Here is a 23,811-nt window from a genome sequence, read left to right on the forward strand (position 1 = left end):
TTGCCTCATCGGCTCTCCGTTTCACTAACCCAAGGGCCGTTCTGACAGTATGTCCCGGTACTGGAAAACTCACTTCCTTGGTCGAAGATGATATCGCCTTCCTCCAGGAGTCGCGTGGTCCGGAAAGAGCTCCTCAGTGGCGTTTGGCTCCACAGCACGGCCTGTCTCTGCAGCCAAGATTTCTCGTTGATCGGTCAGCACAGCAGGTTCCACCAACCCGGGCGGCACCTTCCTACAATGCAGGGAGTGGATCCAATTCTTCCGGTTGGAGACTCGCACAGCCGTCCTCGTTGCGAGGAGGACCTGCTCAGGACCCACCCATCTCGGTTCCAAGCTGTTTGTTCTGTCAAATATTTTCACCATCACGTGGTCACCAGGTCGGAGACCATGCCCTTCACCAGTGGACCGATCAGGGAGCGCCTCTCGGACCTGTTGATGAATAGAAACCAAGTTATCCGTTAACTGTGCCAGATAATCGTTCATCATTACACAAGGTACATCATACACAGCCTTAGGTTTTGGTGGACCCCAAATATTCATTGGGCGTCCGAAGACAATTTCGTACGGTGTAAGGCCAGTTCGAGAGTGTGGTACCGATCTAATTGACAATAACGCCAGCGGTAGAGCATCTGGCCAAGTCAAAGACGTCGAAGCTTGAATTTTAGCGATCTTGAGCTTCAGTGTACCATTATACTTCTCGACTAGTCCTGCAGACTGAGGGTGGAATACCGCGTGAAACTTCTGGGTGATGCCCAGGCCCTTCAAGACATACTTTATAACATCCGCTACAAAGTGAGGCCCATTATCACTCCACAGAAGTCTGCAGACGCCATATCGAGGGAAGAACTCTTTCAGCAGCAGCTTCGCAGTAGTCATTGCAGTATTGTCTTTCGTAGGGTACGCTTCAACCCATTTGCTGAAAGCGCAGACCACTACTAGAACATACTTCAGATTGTTACAGCGCTCAAGCTGGATGTAATCCATCTGCAAAACCTCGAAGGGTGCAGTAGGTGTCACAAATCCTCCTGCTGGAGTTCGAGTACCCTTTCCTGGGTTATACCTCAGGCAGATCATACAAGTCTGCACCACCCTCTTTGCCGTGCTAGCAATCTCTGGATGCTCCCAGACTTGGGTAAGCAATTTCACAATTGCGGAAGCTCCAACATGTGCTAGCCCATGTGCCATCTGAACCATAGGTTGTACAAAAGCCGTGGGTAATTTCCATCTATCCATCCGCTTATTTCTCCAGCAGCCCTCGTCATCCAGTTCTCCCTCGCTAGCCCATTGTTCCCGCTCTTTGTCAGAAGCGGTCCTTTGCATTTCCCGCACTTCCTCCTTCGCATCATGCCATCTTTCCACCTGTGACTTTACTACATACATGGCAGTAGCACCGGGCTGCATCGCAGTCTCCCGTGCTACTCGATCTGCTAACGCATTCCCTTCTCCAACTTTATCAACTACTTTCCTATGGGCGCTACACTTAACGATGGCAATTTTCTTTGGGTATGTCAATGCGGTTAAAAGATTGTGAACTAACTCTCCATGCATTATCTGTACTCCATGTGACGTTAGAAACCCTCTCTCCTTCCAGAGTAGGCCGAAGTCATGCGCTACTCCGAAGGCATAGCGGCTATCTGTATAAACATTCACACATAGTCCTTTACTGAGCTCACATGCTCGTGTTAATGCTATCAGTTCCGCTGCTTGAGCTGATTTCTGTGGTATGCGTGCTGTCTCCACTATCGTTTGCAATGTGGTAATCGCATACGCTGCTGAAGTCGTACCATCTGGTAGCTTCAGGCATGATCCATCCACCCACAGTTCTCCATCTACATCTGGAAAGGGCGTATCCTGGAGATCAATACGACCCTTTGTTTGTTCCTCAGTCACGAGAATACAATCATGTGCTTTCCGCGCCTCAGGCTGGGTTTCGGGGTATGGCAACAATGTTGCCGGGTTTAACGTTACGCACCTTTTCAACGTAATATGAGGAGCCAAAAGCGTCAACTCATATCCCGTTAAACGGGCGCTGGTCAAATGCTGCGTCTTCGTTTGATTGAGCAGGGCATCGACAGCATGGGGGACTAATACCAACAACTTATGAGATAACACAATTCCCTCACTTTGGCGTATTGACACAGCTGTCGCCGCAACCGAGCGAAAACACCCTGGTAATGCTCGGGCGACAGGATCAAGTACAGCCGAAAAATATGCACAAGGGCGCTGCTTATCGCCGTGCATCTGCACTAAAACTGACAATGCACATCCATCTTTCTCATGCACATACAACGAAAAGGGTTTTGCATAATCAGGGGTCCCTAACACTGGTGCTGAACAAAGGGCCTGTCGTAGTTGCTGAAAAGCAGTATCACACTCATCTGACCAAGGGATTGGGATAGGCGTGTCCTTAGTCAAGAGGGCTAACAATGGCTTAGCTATGTGCGAAAACCCCAATATCCACTGTCTACAAAAAGAAACAAGACCCAAAAATGCACGCACGTCCTTCTGCGTGGACGGTCTCGGTGTGTCCAAAATTACTTGGATACGATCCGGTGTGAGTGCACGTCCCTCCTTAGACAAAAGGTGACCCAAATAAGTCACCTTTGGTCTACAGAATTGCAATTTCTTCCTAGATACCTTATGATTGTGGGATGCTAAAAAGGAAAGTAAGGATAACGTACTTTTTTCACACAACTCCAGGGTGTCAGCCGCCAGCAAGATGTCATCGACATATTGAATGAGGGCGACCCCCTCGAGCAGAGCAAAGGAATCCAATTGTCGTTTCAAAGCCTGACTGTAAATGCTAGGGCTTTCTGTGTAACCCTGGGGGATCCTACAAAAACGATAAGATCTATTATTTAATGTAAACCCAAAAAGATATCGGCTATCAGGGTGAATGGGAATGGAAAAGAAGGCATTCTTCAAATCGATCACGGAGAACATAGTCGCCGTAGGTGGTACCAAAGTAAGCAACGTCGTGATATCGGAAACCACTGGGTATTGAGGTATCACGATCTTGTTCACTTCTCTCAAATCAATTATAAACCGATAAACTCTGGCATCCGTATCCTTTTTCAGTATAGGAAGAATCGGACTGTTACAAATGTTGTAGGGGACTTCCTCCACTACCCCTACCGCTATCAAATCCTGCACTATCTGTATGAGAGCCTCCTCGCCCTCCTGGGAAATACGGTACTGTGGGAGGCGTGGTAACACCGCCCCCTCCTGGACGCTAATGTGGACCGGTGGAATCACCATTTGTCCCACATCAGTATCCGAAGTTGCCCATAAAGCACGAGGGAGGGTAGCTAACAGCGCATCCTCTGACATCGCACACATCCGTTCAGATCGGGGGTAATTGTCATTCAATATTACCCGTACACCAGCAGGGGAGCAGCGGATCGTAGCCCTAAAATGCTTTAACATATCAAGACCCATAATGTTGTCCGGTGTGTACGGGGCAAGCAGAAACGGACAGGGTGCAGAAAAAGAGTCAACTTTAAACATGAGGGGCTGCGAAAGAGGGCTTCGGGAGAGTGTACCGTCAAACCCTACCGATGTGACCATTAAGCCGGATGGGGGAGCCCCCGGAACCAATTGCTTAGACAGCGCACTACGTGTCGCTCCTGTATCCACTAGGAACTGATCAGTAGAGCCCAAAACCTCAGCCGATACATAAGGACCCTTCTGATCGACCGGCACCTCAACTGATTCTAACCCCCATCCAACGCATCCCTATGCATGCTGAGAGTCATGGTACCCCGACCGGTCAATCCCCGACACTTGATACTGATGCTGACGATCGAAAACATTTGATCTGTCTCGGTGCTGCCCAGCAGAGTCAAAACGAGCCTGTTCGTTAGAATTCCCTCGAAAGTTCGAGAAACCCCCTCTACCTCGCGGGCCACCGTGGGTATGCCCCTGACGCGATGCATGCAACACCGGGCAGTCCCTAGCCCAATGACCCGATTGCTTACAATACGCACATTGGTTCCTATTTAAATCAGATCGGCCCGAGGGAGGACCATAAGATCCTCCCCTACCTCTATTACTACCCCGTCGGGGCGGGCCATAGACTTGTGCCAACATCACCTTTGTTTTCAAATCTTTCGATTTCTTTTCCTCCTGGTCCTTTGCTTCTTGCTCCTGACGCTCATAATACTGGGCGATAGTCAGGAGGGCTGTCGGTGTAGCGGAAGACCAAGAACTTTCACTCGCTTTCAAACGGGCCGCAACTGCCGGCAGCAGATTAGCCACATATTTATCCGCAAAAAGGTGGCGGCCCGTATCGTCAGTAAGCGACTGGCCACTAAAATCATGAAACGTCTCCTCAAAGCGCGTAAAGAAGTCCGCAACTGACTCGTCAACTTTCTGTTTACATGCAGCTAACATATTCCAATCAATCTTTTTAGGGGGGATAATTGTCTTCAACTTAGCCACAATAGCAGCAGGGAGATCTAAAATACTCTGGGGCGGTTTCTGCGCGGGCTTCCGCTCCCTATCCTCATCCTCAAGGTCAGACCACCGGGCCTTAAAGGCAACTATATCATCTACCTTTCGGACAGATCGCCACATATCCGGTGGTAGAATAAGGCCAAAGAACAGGTCTATATCTGCTAAAGTCATAACGCAAGAATTCAAGGCCCCCTCGACTTCTTCGTAGAAGGCCGCTGGGTTCTTGAGGGGGTCAGGCAGCGCATTCTTTAATGCCATGACATCAGCTCTATGCCACGGAGTATAAACCCAATTATACACAAAATATCCCTTAGCATCGGCGGAGGTAATGTCCGAGCTAGTCCCCGCTCCTTTAGGAGGAACATACAAAGGCGCCGCCTCGCGCATTGGCTTAGCATGCACTAGATCGCTCTTATCTGATTGAGAGGTGGATGAGTGGCCTTCTGCGGTACACGAATCCGACTGCTTCTCCTCCCCTGCTCGTTGGCGCGCATTTTCTTTATGGGCCAGCACCGCGTCCCGCAAGGCGAACAGCCGCCGAGCCGTATCAGGAGCCTTAGAGGGAGAGAAAACACCATCATGCAATGCTTTAGCATCCGATGTCACTTCTTCAGGCTCAAAGACACTAGAATATTTCCGGAAAGCAGCAATCACTTCCTCAGCGAAATGACTCAGAAAATACAATCTCTCTCTATCCTGCCACGACCCCCAAGTATGGAACAATTCATCCACTGACACCTTGCCCTTAAGTGCACGGAAGGAAATTTGCCGAAGCTCAGCCATATGCTCAGCCGATAACATGGACCGCGTATCTACCTTACCCGTACCCGGGACAGAATCTTGTGGCCTCGGAGCAGATGCGCCAACATAAGGGGGCGGAGAGCGATCTAGTAAATAAAAATCATCATCAAGATTATTAAGGACAGGATAAAGTGGCTGCCGAACAGCATATTGACCCGAGACTTGCAGCCTACGCTCTTTCTCTTGTCTCTCCGTTTGTTCTTTGTCCTCCCGACGCCTCGCTTCCTGTGCTCGCACATGATCATTCTTCCGTTGTTCTTTATCAAACAGCGCTTTCTCACGCTTCTCTCGCTCACGCACCTCCTTCACCCACAACCGCACACACTCAAACATATCCTGACGAGCACGCCGCTTACACATACACTGTTCCACATACTCAATCTTACGTATATCAAACGATCCATACAAAGGCCATCGTAACTCAGGATCTTTTTTAGTATATTTCCTCCATACTGTGCTGTACATTATGGAAGAAAGACCATGCTTCACATACATATCCCTATTAGGAGTCCCCTCTGGGGGAGCTGGAGCAGATTCCTCGAGGTTCAACCGGTTTCCAAAACAGCAACACCACTTACGGAGTGCGCTAAAAGCAGGCATGCTCAGGAATAATGCAAAATATGCAATATTATAGAGAAAATGGCACTTAATCGTTGCGCCGTTCAAAGTTACACAGCTCCGGAGAAATCTCTCCACATTACCTGCCTATATGTGTTGCAACGCATATATTTTCACAAAGACAAATACAAAATATGACTAGTCACCACAAATCAAATTCAAATAGCCGGACCAGGCTTCAAAAACTCGGAGCAAGTACCGTACACCGGTTCTTACCAATCAAGAGTCCAGATTCCAACTGCCAAGCTCCACAATCGCCCAAACGGCTTTCACGGCAGGACCGACAGAAGAGGTCTCAGTCGAGGACCGGCGCCACCCAGACGGTCAGCTCGGAAGGGAAGGAAGAAAAACCTCGGGATGCCAGGGCTAAGACGCCGCTGGCAGTGATCACGTCCCCGGCCAAGTTCCTCACCTTCGTCGCGACCAGTCCTTCGAGCATCCGAGTCGCCGATGAGCCCCACGTGACGGGCGCCAATTGATGAATACAGGCCCCAGCTAGGCCCGCAGGACACAAGGGTTCGCTCTCCTGTAATGGAATCTATAAGGAAGTTGGCACGGAAACTGCAAAGTACAAAGACAGCATTTATTAACCCTTAAGGGTGGTCCTACAATCCACACAACACTCTTCAGTATTGCATAGAGTAGCACAAAGAACTTACGTACATGGTCCCCTTTTATACACAATAGAGGGGCTCATAAGTGGGTGGATACAACATGAGGCCGAAGAACATTACCATTTATGGTCATTTTCGATACTGAATCAATATGTGGGCGGAGCTAACACACTCCTTGAGCCCGCGAAAACATGGTCAAGCAAGGCTAACTGATACCAGATGTGGTCAAGTCTGGGCATGTGCCAGATGGACAAAGGAGCTATTTATAGACTGTTACTAGGCAGATTACAAGAGCAACTAACACAGAGGTTGGACTCTTCTCGTGGGGAACACGTGGAAGCATGACAATACAAAATGGAGTCCGAACTTCGGTCAACATAACGGAGAAAACATGATCTAAAGTAAGGGAATTAATGTCTTTAGTAAATGCTTAATCACATCGTTGTTTCAATTTACAACAGAGGCAACTCCTCAGGAGTTTATCCTCGCAAAGCTGAAGTCATGAGACAATCCACACCTTTCAGGGTACCAGAGCATGTTGAAAAGGATCCCTTCATAGCCTTCTTGAATGCTTTAAACCTATGATGCATAAGGATGCTTTGACCACCTTTGGAATTGCCCACATTTATGAATGGTCCCTTGATTTTCTGTTAGCCACCCGCAGGTTAGCCAACTCCATGTGCTTGCGAAGACACAGTCCCTTATCAAATTGGCGCCAACCAAGTACAAGTTTATTTTTATTCTTCTCAACCTATGAGAGAAAAACTAACACCAACAGTTGCACTACCGACCCACAGTGCTCCTATTACTGACCCTGGTATGCCTCCCTGCAAAGCTTCACCATGCGCCGCTTGGGCCATGTGTTCCACACTTACAACATCACTAAAAGGTTTCTTTTAGATCAAAACAGAACCTCCTATATGCTAAGTGGTAGAGTCACCTATTATTTTCAGTAATATTAGTGAGCTGCTGCTGCTGTGTTACCGTATTGAAAACACGTCACCATCCCCGAATATTGTATGCAAACACATTTTGAAATTGGAAGAGTGTGTCCGAGCACTGTCAGTAACTTTTCCCACAGTGGGCATGAAAGAGCTGGAGTGTATCAAATTCAAAGCTGTTCCAAACAGGGGCTCCCAAATAAGTTTCTACCAAGGGCAGCAGATAATACTACCGCATGTGCTGTTGTGCACAAGTATGCACTCCTGACCTCAAAACTTTAAAATGCTGTGTTAAATGCGCCAGAGCCCCCCACGCATCCTGAAGAAGGCTGTGCATTGCCAACAGAAAGAAGGTAATAATCAACCAATGTGTGCCCAGGCAACATCAGGAACGTCTTTGCTTCCCCAGCTGACCATCAAAATTTGCTGCGATATGATAACTAAACATCAAAAGCCCCTCAGTTGCAGTAACCGCAAAACCTTCTCTCCTCCGTAACGAGGGTTGAGGGTATGGCTTAACCCGTGCAAGCAAAATTCTTTGCATAGCATGGTGTGTCGCCTGACAGTATTTTGCTGTTTCTGCCCTTGTATTCCAGGTATATGATACAGCAAGAACATCATACCTGCAACATGTCAGGGTTCTTGGCTGTCACAGGTTGTTAGTTGCCTAAGGTAAATAGGCAGCACTATGGCTTGTATATAATATTTAAAAGCTTTCACTTAAAGCCGCTGACACAATGACAATGTTGCTGCTCCTGAGTTTCAAAAGTAGAAGGGAAATCCACAGAGAAAATGACTCTCTGCAAAGGATTTCCCTTCCTCTACCGGTCACCTGGCCCCGGCGCATCAGAGCCAGCGCCGGGCTCGTCGCAACACGACACCCACAGGGTGGAAAACCTGTGCGATTATCGCAGCGTCACTATTTCACAATAATCCTCCGAAGCCATAAGTCATTGCTTGGGTTGCGCCAAGCGCCGAGTTCAATTCACCATAACTGCACATCACGTGCAAGGCGGCCGCCCTTACTGCGAACGAGCACATCCGTTGAAGGATAGGAGTTAACCTGTGGCAATCTTGATACTGGTTCTGCAACTTTAACTACCGGACTTATAGGGCACAAATTAAGCAATTAACGGTCACAAACTCGTCGGGCCTGGTGCCACAACAAACTGCTCTCTTGTCCCCCCCACCAACCAGGGAAGTGGGCAGCAGTCTGATGCCACAGCCGCCGTCCCGGCCCAAACACTACACAAACGTGTCAAGGAACCCCGGCAGCCTCCACACCCGACTCACCTTCCAGGCGGCTGGTCGGCCCAAGCATAGGCCCCTCCTGGCCCGCATTCACTATGCTTAAAATTACTGAGGCTGAGGTGCTCTTTATCTTTCATCCCCTTAGTGCATGGTGAGGCACAACCTCGCGGTACCTGGAGGCAGGAGCCACACGGGCTAGTAGGTCTCACACACAGACAAAACACGCTAACATGTTCACCAAGCAATAATCACGCCCCAGTTAGACCTCAGTGGCGGTGATACTGCCACTGCGCCAAGCTACATCCACTGCTGACTCTTGCATTCTAAATGAAACAGTGTTGCTGCGCTATACCCTTAACTGTATACATTAATCCTGCCGCACCAGATTAAATATCCATACTCTTATACAACTTGATTCTAGGCCAGAGGTGCGCCTCTTGAGCCGGAGGATCGCGATCACGTGCGATTGTAGCTCACAGGAGCTGGCCAGCTTGTTATTATGCGCTTTCTTCCGCAACGTTTGGAGCTAACATCGCGTCGCCATTAGAGCGTTTCACTTTTGGGCTTCTCTCTACGGCACGGGGAGATTAAGTGATTTGCTACCTGTCCCGGGATGTTGAGGGGGTGCCGGGAGTCGAGCTGCAGGATCGCGATGAGCCTAGTTCCCCCGTTCTAACGTCTGCAGCTTTACCCGCTACGGCCACACCAGGAAGATTTGTAGTGATGGGGTACCGTGTGGGAGTGAGTGCTGCTCGGCCCCATGCCCACAACCGAGCCAGAGCCAGGGACATTGCGCCAGCTCCCGTGCCCGTCATCCTAAACCAAAGTGGCACAGTTACATCCCCAGGTGGGATGTGTTACGATTGAGTGCAGTCGCGGTGTACAGTGCGGAAACTGACTCGCAGACCAAAAGCTATCCTTGTAGCTCTACTTTGCCAGCTCCTATCCCCGTACAGCTAGGAGACCACAGCACCTGGCCTGAAGTGGGTGCCAGGGGGCAGTGAAAGCCGCCAAGTGTGTGTGTGTGGGGGGACGGGCGCACAGCAGAGGAGCATCGGCGCAGCCCCCCGCATGGATCCAGCTCAAACATTTAACCTAATTTATTAACTTCATTTACATGTAACATAATTAGGGGCCCGAGGGGACTCCTCGTGGGCGCATCAACTTCACGGCTCTAACACTGAAATAATCCAACAGGCCCGTGGCCCTGGTGGGAAAATCAGCTTCCTGTTAGTGCCGGGCACTGTTCTTGCCCCTGCGCCGGGCAGACACACTGGGGGCCAATTGAAGGCGTTGTATAGCCCTCCCACCTCTCTTCACATGCAGATACATCTTGCGGACCCCCAGCCTTTCTAAGCACCCAGTCGAAGTTTAAGAGTAGGTACGCGCCGGACAAATGCATGCCCACAGAAGCGACCAGCACTTTCTACCCGTTGGTCTGGGGACTTACCCCTAGGCAGCGCAGAGTGTGTGAGAGAAACAACCGTCCTCTGTACGTTGCCTAGACTTCAGGTTCCTCAGACTGCCTCATCTAATATGCCGCCCCAGCCTTGCTGATTTGCTGGGGTGGTGCGCTGCCACACACTGTGGCCAAACGGAAGGGCATGATTACTCTGACCCCCTCCGCGGCTGTCAACCAATGGAGTGCCTTGCCAGCGCACCCATGACCTCGTGTGCCGACTCAGCGTTGCAAATAGCTGGGGCGATGTGCTGCAACAGCCAAGCCCCTTCAGGCCATACTGGCGGTTAAGGGACAAATGTCCACCCCACATGCCCCAAGCACTGCTGTGTGCAGTGTGCAGGGAGCTGCGGCTTACACACTACCCGCTCAAGGCACCTCGCGGCAGTAACCACCCCGCCGTGCTAGGCCGTTCCATTCAGCCACCTAGAGTGCACCATGCTGCTGGAACAACACCGCAAATCGTTGTAAGCAGCTCTGCAAACCGACATGAGGGACACGTATAGATGGCGCGCACGGCGATCAAAGAGGTCACCAAAATGGTTGGGGAGGGATATATACCCTCCCCCAAGTCCAGGCCGCCCAGGAAGTGACGCCCCTCGTGCGCCACAAACCAGGCTGGATAATGGGGGGGGGACTACCACCTGAGTCCCTGACCCTGAAGGGGGCGGGGGGTGTGGGGTGCCCAGGCGACACTAGAGTGCTGACCTCTCTAGTGGCCCCCTGTGGGTGCCTCGACCAGCAGCATACCTTTGGGGGAGCATTCAGGACTTAGCTGGCAGGACAGGAAGGAATCCTTGATGGAGGTCACAGTCCTGCTGAGCCCACCACTTACCATAATGTATGTTATAGGAGCCCAGGTCTCCCTGTGACCTATGCTCTGGCATTAATTACTGTGTAGTGCCTGATAGGAGTGCAAGTGTCTTGGCGCCCTGTCACTGAATTTGTGATTTGTGGACGCTTTAATAACCACTGCCTTTCATGCCCTGGTGCTTTTGATGTATGTATTTCTCCCTGTATTTTTAGTCATTATCTGCTGCATTACATGATCTGAATATCTTGATATGCCATATTAATCCTTGCACTGACAGGATAGTGTGCCTTATTTCAGGAGTTGCATTTATATGGGCAGTAATAGTGTTTTGGTGACATGTGCATATGAACCTTTCTTTTATTGCATGCATTGTAATGTTTGGACTATTGCCTAGTTGGCAAAGTGGTCACTGATTTATGACGGTTTGACAATTGCTTAGTTGGCAAAGTAACTGTTGGTTTATGCGATTTTGGTCCATGTTTATATGCAATACAGAAACATATTTTATATTACATTGTTTGGAGTCTCTTTTGTGATGTATTTATTGTGTCGCTGGGGTGTGTGTGTGTGTGTGTGTGTTGTGCAAGCGCTTTACATATTGCCTCAGGGATAAGACTGACTGCACGTGCCAAGCTACCAAGGGGGTGAGCAGGGGTTATCATGGGTGTGTAACTCCCTCACCTTGGCTAGAGTGGTGGGTTCTGCCTGGCTTAGGTGCATACCCTAGCTAACCGGAAACCCCATTTCTAACATTAACCATGTGCACCTGCGTGCACAGGGGCTGGCTTTTGCAGGCGCCTCCGTCTCACAAAAAGGGTCTGTCCAGTCTTTTTGCAGACCAGTACACAGGGTGGAAGGGACCCTTTATGTGAGATGGAGGAAACTGGCATCTTCAGTCTCCTAAATATCACATAAAGGCTCCGTCCTCCCCTATGCACTGGTCTACAGAGGGGCTGGTCCCAGAGATCTCCCTTTCTTGTTAAAAGTGCGGATCTAGCCATGCGCACTGGTCTACAGATGGGATGGCTTCTGTGTTCTCCTTCTTCTCACAAACTTTTTTTGTCTTGCAAAAAGGGTCAGTCTAATTATTTGCACTAATTATTTGCACTGTTCTACAGAGGAGTTGGCTCCTTCGACCTCTCATATCTCACAAAAGGGTCTATCTAGTCACCTGTACTCCGGCACGGTGCGTCCATTGGGGCGTAGCCCCACCAAGCCACATGGACCCACCGCCAAGCGCAATGCTCCTCACTTCTCGCAGCTCTCACTGTCGCTGAATATATACATACCCGAGTCCCAGTACTAGTAGTACCGGGACATGCCCGACTGAATCCGGAGTACGCTGAAGCCAGGGAGTGGGGCTGGGCTGCAGCAGCTGAGTGACAGTCCAGACTCAGCTGCAGCAGTAGTGCGCATGTGCATTTTTGGGCTATGACTAGCCCGAACATGCGCGCACACTATCTTCCCATTATGAGGGACCCAAGGGTGCTGCTTCAATACAGCAGCCAGGGCCGCAGCACCCGGGTCTGATATGGGCGAAGAGTAACTGTGCCCCCCTAGCCAATCCTGGTGCTGGATGCAGCCCCAGGATTGGCTGGTCCACCGCGCAGAAGGGCAGGCAATCCAATATTGGGTGCCGCGCGTGGGTGGTGGCACTGCCGCATTTGTGTATGGCCAATCACTGTGTGACTTCATGTGAAGCCATGCAGTGATTGGCCATTTCAGGAAGCTGTCGTGGTGACGTCCAGGCCGAGGTTCGCAGCGCAGCACAGCAGGCAGACACGACTCCCTGACGTCACCGCACTAGCGCCACATTACAATTACAGTGTTTGCCAGTGAAAGTGAAGCCCTACTTTTGTTGCCTCCTCGGACCTCGCTCTTTGAACAACGATGTTTTCCCTGGGTAGAAATAAGCACTGTGCAGTCCAGTCACGAGGAGCCTGGTGTGAGAACATTCCATATGTGAGTATTTAGGAATTTATTAGATGCACTTAGAGAACTGACTGTTTTGAATAAAACTGGAGGGACGCATAGGGTGCACAGTGCCACCGCTTGTATTTTGGGGAATCGGCATCTGAGAAGTCAGACCACTATTGAGTTTGTCTAAGGGCGGGAGATTGCAAAATTTAGGATAGCGGACGGGGGCTGGACCACCGTGACACCAGAGATATGTCAGAAATCTGAAGGTCTGGAAGCTGGGAACGCTGATTTCTGGGCCTGACAGCCTACCTGCAGGAATGGGGGCTCCCTGCTGCAGTGGCGGCTGGTGACATTTGAAAGTGGTAGGGCGGAAATCCAGGCAACTTTTGTGTCGATGTATGTTAGTTAGCAAACCTTGACTGAGACAAAAACTGACAACAAACATGCAAAATAAATAAACGAGTGAAGATCTATGAAAAGTGAAATTAAACTCAAGGGTGACAAATTGGTATCATTTTCAAACGCTTTGCAGCCCTTTGCATATAATGATCTTTTTGAGCAAGACAACATAATGTGCTAACCTGAAAGGCAGGTCAACGGCCTTTTTTGTAGTTTTTATACAGCGCAAACTTGGTCAAGGGGCATCGGAGGGCTTATGCAGTCGTGGCTGGCAAAACAGGGGGGTGGGGGTAATCTATAAGTGATGTCATGCACAAACATATGTCCCTTTCTAAGCACTGTAGTGATGGTAGGCGCTATCCTGTAAACACTTCTGGCACTATAAATATACAGTGAATTCAGACATATGTAAATGCACTTGTGCAATCACACTACATCGCTTGTGCTACGACACCAGTTTATACAACGGAATGAATACACACACACATAAACGTACCAGTGCATAGGTCCCCTATCACAACCCACCCCGTGAGATAAAGCCCCAGATTGAGCCTGATTGCCCCATCACAAGCAGCGCGTGTGAAATCATAAACACACCTGTCCCTTCAAACACACTCCTGACACACTGAGGCCAGTCTTGTGAAATGTCACGATCCCGCCGTCTTCGTCATCCCATGCATACCGGTGCTGCCATAAACACATTCCAGTGCCGCACAAATAACCACCATAAATCCGATTAATGGATTTAATCACCTGCTGTCTCTTCATCTCTGTGCTCCGTCCTCCCACCCACCACAGCTGCGTCCAAGACAAACAGGTAGCAGTTGCTGTACCAGTTGCAAAAAAAGTTCTAAATGTAAAAAGAAGAGCTGAGCTGAAACCCCACACCCACGTGCATTGACTATCTTTCGTGTGCGTCGTCTCCCAAGGTTTGTTTGTGAACATCACACACTACAGAGCCTTTACAGATCGCCATCAGTGTGAACGCTTAAAGTGCCATTGGTGCAAGTGGTGAAAGCCGCCTCCTTCAGTCGCGGCTTACAATACTCGATGTGGGGGTGGACTCGGGTGGGGACAGGGGGAGTTTTAAATTAAAATAAAATAAAAACTTACCTGACCGGCCTCTGCTCCTGGGCCGGAGTCCAGCGTTGGCGCTCTTCAGTTTGTGAACAGGAGCAGCAGCGTCACAGGACTCCCGCCCTGCGTTCTTCAATTCCGGCTGGCTGCAGCTCTCCTCGCGTCATCGGACACGCAGCCTCCCTCCCTCCCCTCCTCCAATCAGAACTCTCCAGGCGAATCTCAGCGCGCCCCACCTGGGCCATTTTCTCCATGCAGCAGCCTACATAGAGAGAAGGGAGAGTGGGCGGTCCTGCTCAAGGGTAGGGGGGGAGTGGCTTGCCCAGTGTTGTGCATACGGACTGTTTGATCAGCCCCAGGGCCGGCCAAACAGTCCCTATGCACAACAGTGGGCAAGCCACTCCCCCCTGCCCTCAACCAGAACCGCCCACCCCCAACCAGGCACTTATGCTTTCTCGCAGTGCGAGAAGGCAGAAACATAAATGGTAGTTATTACCATTTATGTTTCTGCCTTCTCGCAGTGCGGGAAAGCAGGGGGGCGGCGCCCAAACGCCCCTATGGAGGAGCCGCCACTGCCCTGCTGCCTCATCACTACAGGGAAAATAGAACCCGAGCTTGAAAAGAGGGACGCAATAAAGAGTAATGTGGAAATGTCTGTAGACTTTAACCCCAATACGAAAGCTCAGTCGTTAATGTATCTACTGCAGAAATGTGTAAGTAAATGTTGCATGTTCCAGGCGTAGATGGATAACTCAGTGCGTTAATGCACCTGCTGCATGGACGTGTCTGTGCAGGTTCCAATTCTGGCGAGATAGCTCCCTCCCATATCACTGGGCGCCTTAGCGCTATATCAGGAGAGTATTACGACGGAAAAGAGGAAGCTTGACATGTTAAGAATTTGCAAGATTTACTCATAAATTCACCTACCTTGCACCAGAGGCCGGCTCAAACTCCGACCACCCCGAGCCCTCCGCGCCCAGACATGGGGCCTCTATTTGACCGTGTCTGTGATTGGCTTTGCCTTTAATCTACCAGTGGGCAGTTTCGCAAGTAGATGTGTTACAACGCGCTGTTACCTTAGAAGGCTTGAAGAGTGCTTGGTCATTTTAAATTCAGACGACCGAGGCCGAACTCTCTGCAAGGCTTTTACTTGCAACTGCTCTGTCTTTTTCTGCTGTCAGAGCGGTGACGGTCATTTATTTAAAAATAGTGGGGCAGATTTATGTTCCCTGGCGCATCCCTGCAAATCAGCATGGATGCGCCAGGGAAGATGCGTCACGCAAGTTAGGCTTGACGCACCGCATTGTAAATGCGGCGCATCTGCGGTGGCGCAAGGACAAGCAGATATGTGACGCATCTGCCGGCGTAAGGTTGGCGCAGTGCTGAAGTTGCGTCGCAAGCGCGACGCAACTCCAGCACTGTTCCAACCTTTCCTATCCCTAACATGGTGCGTCAAGCCTTAGGCGCAGGGTTTTGACGCATCAGCGTTGGGAAAGTGACTCAGTGAAATCTTATAGATTTCACTGAGTCACTTTTCAGGGGCGTTCCTGCGACGGAACGCCCCCCCTGAGTAGAAACGCCCACATGAAACCTGACGCAGGTTTCATGTGGCCCAGGGCTTTACACCGTGACGCATCTCCATAGATGCGTCACGATGTAAATGGGGCGCAACATGGCGCAGGGTGTACGCCACCGCTGCGTCACAAAAGTGACGCAACGGCGGCGTAAAAGTGGCGCAAGTCTGATATAAATCTGCCCCAGTGTCTCTGGCCTTTTGTTTCTACCATGCCTCCCTCCATATACAGAATACACTCACACGCTGTGTGTGTATGTTGCATGGACGCATGGTAGAAATGAAAGGCCAGGGACACTCGTTTTAATTGAAATGAGTGTCCCTGGCCTTTCGTTTCTACCATGCGCCCATGCAACATACACACACACAGCGTGTGTTTCTGTTGTGTATGGAGGGAGGCATGGTAGAAACCAAAGGGCGCGCATTTCATGATTTAAATGAAATCATGAAATGCGCTGCCTTTCGTTTCTACCATGCCTCCCTCCATATACCAAAGAAACACACACCCACTTCTGTGTGTGCAGGGCTTTAAGTGGCATGAAAAAACTGGGGGGGGGGGGGGAGGGTCTCTCGTAGGGGCAGCCAATGTAATTATGAGCGTGGCTTAACACTGTTAAACTAAAAATCTGTACTCAGCATAGTGTGCTGCCCCACTGGTATTGTGCTTCTTCTGTCCTTGCCTCTCCAGATAAATAATACGAGTGACATTACACCTACAACCAGCCAGGACTATTGGCTTTATCAATGGTTGTAAGTTGCATAAAATCAATAAGAACTACCTATGGTTTCATTGTATATAAAAATGAAAATGCTGCAGTTTTTGTGAGCGAGCATGGCAGACTTCCCAGCTGAGAAAGCAGGTTCAAGCCTGACGTCAGCTCAACATCTGGTGATTAAAATAAATGAATATGTAGTAACGAAAGGCCGGGGACACCCTTGGGGCCTTTCATTTCTACCATGCGCCCATGCAACATACACACATTCTGTTGTACATGGAGGCATGATAGACACCAAAGGCAGCACATTTCATGATGTAAATGAAATCATGAAATTCGTTTCTACCATGCCTCTCTTCATATACAAAAGAAACACGCACACACTTCTGTGTGTGCAGGGCTTTAAGTGGGATGAAAAAACTGGGGGGTGGTCTCTCGTAGGGGTGGCTAATGTAATTATGAGCATGGCTTAACAATGTTCAGCAAAAAATCTGTACTCAGCATAGTGTGCTGCCCCACTGGTATTGTGCTTCTTCTGTCATTGCCTCTCTAGATATATAATACGAGTGACATTAAACCTACAACCAGCCAGGACTATTGGCTTTGTCAGTGGTTGTAAGTTGCAATCGATAAATAAGAACAAACTGCAGCATTTTCATTATTATACACAATGAAAACATAGGTGGTTCAGAGATGTGTTACAGGGGAGAAACACTTAAAGGGCCTGTTTCCGTTGGTTGGGTGTGCTTGGCTTGGGGGTCATTTTGCAAGCAGACCATTTAGAGACTTGGGAATATTTATGATTTGTTTCTAATGTTTTCTTCACATTTGTGCTTTAAAATGCTATATTTGGATCCCCTTTTTTCAACAATTTGCAGGAAAAATGTGGTGTAAAACCCACCATTTGAATCCATTATAAAAAACAATTCTTGCGCACCCTCCTTTTGCGGTTAGGGCTCGCTCGCTCGTTATATTAGGGTACAATATTTTTCGCCCACCACTTTCAAAATCCACCAGCCGCCCCTGCCTGTACTGGCCTGCAGAGGGGCTAGCTTCTGCATGCATGAATGAGTGCCTTGTGCCAGATATGGGGTGTGTGAGAATGTGGGCTGTATATCTAAATTGAAACACATTAGTTTGTGTGTTTGATTCTTGTTTGTCATGTAGTACATTGCCAGGAGAGTAACTTCAAGGCACTGCAAAAATAAGACATGGTAAAAAAACATACATGGTAAAAGAAGAAATGTACATTAGTGTCTCTGTGCCAAATGAGCAGTGATTAGGCACCCACGCTGTATTTTTATATGGGGCCCTTCAGCATGTAGTAATGTGTGCCTTGGTATGAGGCCAGCAGTGTGTGAACTTATACACCACCCTATCTGCCGCTGCGTCACCCATGCTGCTGCTGCACCACTAATGCTGCTGCTGCACCACCAGGGTTGCTGGTTCACTCCTTCTACTGCTGCTACACCACCACTACTGCTGCTGCACCACCCATGCTGCTGCGTAATCACTACTGCTACACCACCCATGCTTCTGCTGCCTCACTACTGCCGCAGCCGCACCGCCCATGCTGCTGCACCACCTATGCTCTTGCACCACCCATGCTTCTGCTTCACTACCCATGCTGCTGCACCACTCATGCTACTGCTGCCTCACTACTGCCGAAGCTGCACCGCCCATGCTGCTGCACCACTTATGCTCTTGCACCACCCATGCTGCTGCTGCCTCACTACTGCCGCAGCCGCACCGCCCATGCTGCTGCACCACCTATGCTCTTGCACCACCCATGCTGCTGCTTCACTTCCCATGCTGCTGCACCACTCATGCTACTCCTGCCTCACTACTGCCGCAGCCGCAGCGCCCATGCTGCTGCACCACTCATGGTACTGCTGCATCACCCATGCTGCTGCTGCACCACCCATGCTGCTGTGTAATCACTACTGCTGCACCACCCATGCTGTTGCTGCACCACCCATCCTGCTGCACCACCTATGCTCTTGCACCACCCATGCTGCTGCTTCACTATCCATGCTGCTGCACCACTCATGCTACTGCTACATCACCCATGCTGCTGCTGCACCACCCATGCTGCTGTGTAATCACTACTGCTGCACCACCCATGCTGTTGCTGCACCACCCATCCTGCTGCACCACCTATGCTCTTGCACCACCCATGCTGCTGCTTCACTATCCATGCTGCTGCACCACTCATGCTACTGCTACATCACCCATGCTGCTGCGTAATCACTACTGCTGCTGCTGCACTGCCCATGCTGTTGCTGCATCACTACTGCTGCAGCTGCACCGCCCATGCTGCTGCTGCACCACCCATGCTGCTGCTGCACCACCCATGCTGCTGCTGCACCACCCATGCTGCTGCGTAATCACTGCTGCTGCTGCACCACCCATGCAGCTGTACCACAAATGCTCTTGCACCACCCATGCTGTTGCTTCACTACCCATGCTGCTGCACCACTCATGCTACTGTCACATCACCCATGCTGCTGCTGCACCACCCATGCTGCTGCACCAACTATGCTCTTGCACCGCCCATGCTGCTGCTTCAGTACCCATGCTGCTGCACCACTCATGCTACTGCTACATCACCCATGCGACTGCTTCACCCCCATGCGGTTGCTGCACCACCCATGCTGCTGCTGCATCACCCATGCAACTGATTCACCAAGTACTGCCAATACACCACCCATGCTCTTGCACCCCCATGCTGTTGCTTCACTACTGATGCTGCTGCTTCACTACCTATGCTGCTGCTTCACTACCCATGATGCTGCATCGTACATGCTACTGCTTCACCCATACCGCTGCTGCACCACTCATACTCTTGCAACACTCATACTCTTGCAACACTCATACTCTTGCAACACCCATACTGCTGCTTCACTACCCATGCTGCTGCACGACTCATGCTGCTGCATCACTAATGCTACTGCTTCACCCCCATGCGGTTGCTGCACCACCTATGCTGCTACTGCATCGCCCATGCTACTGCTTCACTCCATACCGCTGCTGCACCTCCCATGCTCTTGCACCACCCATACTGCTGCTTCACGACTCATGCTGCTGCACCACTCATGCTACTGCTTCACCCCCCCATGCTGCACCACCCATGCTGCTGCTGCACCACTCTTGCTGCATCACCATGCTACTGCTTCACCCTATGCTGCTGCTGCACTACCCATGCTGCTGCTTCACCACCCATGCTGCTGCACCACTCATGCTGCTGCTGCATCACCCATGCTGCTGCTGCACGTCCATGCTGCTGATGCACCACCCATTCTGCCACTGCACCACCCATGCTGCCACTGCACCGCCATGGTGCTCCTGCATTACCCACGCTGCTGCTCACCACATGTTTCGCGTGTGGCAGCAGCATTAGGGCCAGTGTGCTGCTGAAAGACCAGCATGTCACACTGCACAGTGACCTCTGTCTGTCTCAGCAGCAGCAGGCCCAGTGAGGCATGGCATAGCATGGCATTATGTGTGTGCCAAAAACAGCAGGGCGGGTGTCATGTGCCCCTGCTCTGTGAATGAGGTTGTTGTATCCCCCGGCCTTGCCCCAGGCCTTACTACAACCCTGGAGGGGAGCCAGAGTCTAAACCATCCTCTGCAGAGGTGAAAGTCGAGCGGGGATGAAGGGGAGCACTGCCAGAGGGTCACTTGCATTATTAGGTCACAGAAACACATGACTACATGCCAACCCTCCCGATTCAGGCGGGATACTACCGATTTCAGGGCTAATCTCCCACCTCCCGATTCCTGCATGCAGAAACCCGATTCAGAGTTTTGTAAAACTGACAAAATTAAAGTGTTGATGCCTGTCACGCATGCTGCAATCGCCCTCACCAAGAATTACCTCTGACATAAAAGGTTAATACTTTGTCCTTAATTCTTGGAGGCGGAGATTAGAGAATGTGATAGGCCTCGACATTTTCTTTTTGGCAATTTTACATAGCACAAACAAAAACAGCTTAGAACTACATCGCGCAAACAAAACTCTGTTTTTGTTTGTGCTATGTGTTTAAACTGCCAAAAGGAAATGCTGATTGTCTGTCATCATACATACCAAACGACCCGATTCTGGCAGCTTGCCTCTGCTTCAATAAAAGTCAGTAGGGAAAAAACATTCTCTCCACTAATTTTTTTAATCTCCCACTTGCCTGCTCTAAAATGCTGGCATGTCTGCACATGGTTCCCATGTCAAGATGAACAGATTTAAATTATCGCCTTGGCCTTTACATTGGTGATTTGCTGTTGCTATGCAGTTTGTGCAAGACAAAAACAACCTAGATCCCAATCTCTGCTTTCCACTTGCTCCAGATCTGTTTCTAAGAAGTTTCTAGCGATTTGTAAACTCTCCTGCTGAGATACACGCACAGACTTTACCCCAGACACACAGAATCTATGAGTACAGTTGTACTTACACTGGTAGAGTCGCACAAAAGTGCAACATTTTCTGTTCGTACTTTGGTGTCAGTGGAAGTACAGCGTTTGTCCAACATCTAGTGTTGTCTGTGGAAAAGGCTGTCATTTGTATGTGCTCCCTGTTAAAGCGCAGGTGTATTCTCTGTCTGCATTCTCCGTGAGGTGCTGGGTGTTGATGATTACCATGTGCCACCGTGGAGGGGCTGGAGGTGGTGGGCAGGAGGAAGTGTCAGTGGCGGAAGTGGGACGAGCAGGGCAATTGTGCAGACTGGGCTTGGCATGACAGGCCTAGGGGCTGCTATAAAATGAAATTGGTTGGGCAGCTCAAGGGAGAATATTTTGACCCAGTGACAGGCACTGCCAGAAACCTGCAATGCCCTTGGACTCAACGCAATTACGCAAAAGCTCTCAATCATGGTCTCTTCCAACAGTGTTTATAATGGGCCATGATAGAGAGCTCTGGAGTTGCAAGTTTCCCAAAGCGCCTGTCAGTGAGTCAAAAGAAACATTTAATTAATACGAAAAAGTTTAAAATTGCACTTACCCGCTGCCTCGGTGATCTACTCCAGTCCCGACAGTCTCCCAGAGTCTAGTAAACTCCCCCTGCTGGAGCAGAGGGGAATAAGCCTTTCTTCTTGTCCCCTTCAACTGATCTTTTTAGGGAGCTTGAGGAATAAAGGAGTTGGGTTTCAGTTCAAGTTCACAATTACAGTGCAACCCATTTGGCCACACAGTAAAGCTCAGAATCGAAAGGTCAGGTTAAGTATAGATTTATAACAAATTCAAAGCTAGTGTAATATAAATCAGTCTCAGAAACATCGTATAACAATACAAAATTATCAACGGACTTCCGACTCTGCGGACAAAGTTAATTCTCAACAGCAAATAGCCAATGAGAACCTCCGTAGCAATAGTGCAGATTAAAAGAAATACAGCATGACGAAGAGATTGATAATTCCGATCTCCCTGTCTATTATGCATAAAGGTCTCTAATTCTCTAATTAAGCTACACTAGAGAATGCTAAATTAAATCCCAAGTTGATCCATAAAGTGAGGAAAGGTGTCAGCATTGAAAACTTCAGTAGAAGTAAAGTACTGCAGAAGTAGAGCGCAGAACACAGAGGTCTAAACCTCTCCTGACCTAAAGAAATCTCAGCATGAGTCTGTTCAAGCCACAGAACATCACTTAGTTATACCCTCAGATACCCTCCTAAATTAATGTCAAAGATCCAGTTAGTGACCACCTTCAAACAATACTCTCTTTAGCAATCACACTCGAAACCCAAATGTCTTTATTCAATTTGGCGTGATCAATACTTCAATACACGTTATAACTGAGTAAATGCTAATACGTGACCAGTTATGTTATAAAAGGTAATGTAATTCTGATGAATACATGTTCCATTATGTAACCAAAGCAAACATCTTCTTATAAATACATATAAACAGCAACTCGTTGTAACTTAAAGCTAAACATTAGTGAACACATGTATATAAATGTTGTGATTACATAGAATGTGCTCTTTGCATACAGCTTCAGGTGCACTTTTCTCATTGAGTTACATGACACCTCACGAATACATAAGGCCTCAATATACATATGCAACTTAATCAGTGATAATGAGGGTAGAGCCAATGTTATGCTGCTCCACCCCTAACCAATCCAGATGCTGCTCTCATGCTGGCAATACTATTAACCAGCATTAGAGAAGTGCGAGGATTGGTTGGGGCAGACTGTCTTGGTGCTCACGCAGAGACTGGGAGCCTGCACCTGTTCTCCCCAACACAGTTTGGATTGGAGATATTTAAAGCATGCATGTCATGTCGGTAGTTGCAAGACAGACAGTCAAACTGAAATGCGCACTTGTAATGCCCACCAATTCTCCTCCTTGCTGCTGTCTCTAACCGGCAATGACCCCACCCGCCCTTAGACTCAGCTCAGCTTGTGGAAATTTAGCTTGCAAACTGAACATTATCTGCGCCATCTTGCCTCTCCCCAGCGCCACGCACAGTGAATGCACGGCCGCCATTTTAGGCACCCCACTCCCTCCCCGCTCATTCTCGATCGCCAGCGCTTTCCCCTGGCGCTGCGAACATCCCCCCCGCGCGCCGGCCACCCCCGCTCTCTCATACACGGGCCATAAACCCTCTCCTTCAGCGCGACCCTGCTAAGGAACCACATCCGACCGACATCCCATACATGGTCATGCCTCTCCTTTGATAACCCCCTTCCTCTGCGCCCCATTGTCCGAACTGGTCCCAGGCCATCACCTAGCCCTGCGGATGCAGTTTATTGCCCCTACTGTAAGGGAAACACCCCACATCAAAGGGATTACAGTAGATCAAAGCCCCTATCCTCTGAGACCCGGCCGGTTGCACACACCCCCGGGAATTGGCGGAATTCCCTGCTGCGCGGTAGCCATCTCCTACTGCGGGAACTCCTACTGTAGCTATGTGTGGGATCGGATCTGAGCCGGGGCTTCAGGGGATGTTCTCTCATGCATCAAGGGAATCTCAAGGATGTACTATGTGTAATAAAGCAATAAACCGGTGTATAAGAGACCAGGTCTCAGAGATGCAGTTAGAGCACCTCGTGACGATACCTTGCTGTCTGATCTGATGTGTTCTGCTCCGACGGAATAAAACTTTGTTTCCTGCCTTCCAGTCTCCGGCGCCTGCCTCTTTCATTGGTAAATTATCGAGTGGTATGAGAGGCGATTACCGCCG

General features: G+C 49.6%; 1 pseudogene; it reads right to left on the bottom strand.

The window, feature by feature from the left end:
• Nucleotides 1-8,910: 8,910 nt before the first annotated feature.
• Nucleotides 8,911-8,979, bottom strand: LOC146801769 (U4 spliceosomal RNA; annotated as a pseudogene).
• Between the last annotated feature and the right edge of the window lie 14,832 nt (nucleotides 8,980-23,811).

The sequence above is a fragment of the Triturus cristatus genome, chromosome 8 (genome assembly GCF_964204655.1).
Source record: "Triturus cristatus chromosome 8, aTriCri1.1, whole genome shotgun sequence".
Classification (NCBI taxonomy): domain Eukaryota; kingdom Metazoa; phylum Chordata; class Amphibia; order Caudata; family Salamandridae; genus Triturus; species Triturus cristatus.